The sequence below is a fragment of the Schistocerca gregaria genome, unplaced genomic scaffold (assembly GCF_023897955.1).
Source record: "Schistocerca gregaria isolate iqSchGreg1 unplaced genomic scaffold, iqSchGreg1.2 ptg000308l, whole genome shotgun sequence".
NCBI classification, from domain to species: Eukaryota; Metazoa; Arthropoda; class Insecta; order Orthoptera; family Acrididae; genus Schistocerca; species Schistocerca gregaria.
The window spans coordinates 1,894,177-1,896,856 of NW_026061788.1; positions in this window are offsets into that span (position 1 = coordinate 1,894,177).

The following is a 2,680-nucleotide window of genomic DNA, read 5'->3' on the forward strand; positions in this document are numbered from 1 at the left end:
TAGAAAAAAAGGGAGAGAGGGAGGGAAAGGACAGACTGTTTTAAACGCTGAGCTGGAGACAATAGGGCGGACAAAAAGGTAAGGAGGAGGCAGGGAGGGAGGAGAAGTCGAGGATGAGGAAGAGGAGGAGGAGAAGAAGTCGAGGAAGGGAAGGGCAAGTCGAGGAAGAGGAGGAGGAGGAGGAGGAGGAGGAGGAGGAGGAGGAGGAGGTGATGATGAGGAGGGGAAGGAGGAGAAGGCGAGAAATAGGTGGAGGAGGAGGAGGAGGAGGAGAATGCAAGGAAAAAAGGAAGGAATACAGTGATGGAGGGAGAAGGACAAAGGAAGGAAAAACAAAGGAAGGAAAACAAAGGAATGAAAAGGAATGGAAGGAAAAAGAAATGAAAGAAAAACCAAGAAAGGGAGGAAGATACCAGAATAATCCAAAAACAAAAATGACATCAAATGTAAGTCGTTGAACCGTTCGTCTCCGGACACAGTCGCAAACTACCCCCTTGAGGGGGAGGGACTCCTTTTAGTCTCCTCTTACGACAGGCAGGAATACCTTGGGCCTATTCTGACCCCAAACCCGCTGGGGTTGAACGAAGCGTAGCTCCAAAATTCGGTATGGAAGAAATGCAATCCTTAGTCGTACTTTATGTGGGTCGCAGGAGTGAAATAAGTAGCTTTTTAATCTTCAGGGCATTGTAGCCTGAATAGCATGCAACACGTGACAAGAACTTGTCAGAACGTCGTATAGGTCTCAGTATTGGAAAGATGTAAACGCCAGATGGCAAATACAGTCGTGTAATTTCCCGTTTTACGTTAGCCAGAACTGCACCCTCAGATTGTCGGATTTTATTACACCCTAATCACACCTCTGCTGGTGTTGAAAATCATCTTCCGTTATCCGAAAGTGAGTCACGTACGAGTCTTCGGTACAATATATTCTCGATGATTCGTGGTAACCTTTAACAGCAAGATTACAGTTAATGTGTTGCCGAATTTATTTGATGTTGTGCTCACCTACAGACTGAAAAATGAAGAAACACACACATCTGAAACCCCTTCATGCAACCATCACACTACCGACATAGCCCCAGTTGGTAGCAGTAATAATAATAGCTATGCAACTTTTGTCCACTTATCACAGCCCAAGATATATCCACTAAAGCAACTAACCGTGAGATGCAGCATCCCTCTCTAACAGATTCTTTGACGTTAAAAAGTAAAGTTACACTTACAATTCCCGATAATGATTTATCCTACGGGTGGTTTCCGACAAAGCTGAGATTTCAATCTATTGATACCAAAATATATCCCGATGACTTTTCATTCACAAAATGGCACAAACGCCTTTTACCGATCTGTTTCTTGCAGTCTGCTTCGTATAATGTCGGCCGATATGCCAATAAAAACATATGAATTTCAGCAATTATCCGAAATGTGCACGATCGGGCGGTAACATCGGCTACCCTGTGACCGCGCACGTAGCGACTTACTGGTTTGGAAAGATCTTCGGTCGATGTAAAATGCACAGATACCGTCGTCGACGTGACCGCAGCCTTACAGGAATGTCTTACTGCACGAAGTCTCTAGCAGGCATACAGGCCACCGAGCTTCCCATATTGCTGACCCATTTTCTGCCATTTGGTAAAATTATCTTTTTCCATACTGAAGGCACTCTTCCCTCTAGCCTCTTAGCACTTCCACGCGCTCGTTGCCATGTCTACGTGATTCCTCTTCGTTGCTGCTATCGCTGCACAGACCCTCTCCCGCGAGAAGGGAATTTTGGTATCCTGTCAGTACGAAATATGGTCAATCTGTCGACCCAGTGACTCAAACCCCCAGTGACACAAAAGCCTACAGCACAGTGTCAACAGAGCTCACATCTGTCCACTTACTCACTTACGAACTAGAGTTTCAGTTGGCAAACCAACTCTTCAGGGCACCAAACGGGCGATCCAGGTAGTTCGTATGTGGGTCTACGTGCGAGATGCGCCTATTTTCTCACAGCAGGGCCACGAAAGATTGGAAAACTTCACCGCATCGATCCCGGATCCTGTAACGGTCTGTTCCAAATCGTGACTGCTATACACACTATTCTGATAACCTCTTCGGCAAAGTGTGTTCGCTCTGTCGTGTAACGCATCCTGTTCTTATCGGTGACGATGTCCACAAATAACTTACTGTTATGAAGAGTTTGTAGCACTTGTTCAGCTCTCCACGAGTGCCTGAGTTCATTATCAAGCAAAGGTACCCAAGTATTGCGACACAAAACAGATTCTCCATTTGTTCCAGAATTGTTAACAGGGAGGATGGAAGTTCATGTTCCTTGTTACAACGAATAGTCTTAGAACGATGTCCGAATTTCAGTATTTTTCCGCTGTTGCCTCCTAATATCAGTATTCCGCCTTCTGTTCTCTACGTAAGTGAATTTCATTTCGTTCGATTCCCAGAGACCGATGATACGCTGTTCTTGCTCTCTAAACTGGTTTCCTTATCTTTCGAATTTGTCACTGTCTTACACCGTTGTTGCCGTAGATACCGACTCAAAGCGACCTAAGTCTGTGTTGTGAAGTTGTGGGACCTTTTGTCTCTCCGCATCGTCGAGCAATTTTGTTACTGAAATGTTATGCCCCGTCCTTCGCGTTTTATGAACATTGGCTGCATAACACTTGTGAATACCCTTTCCGGTAAT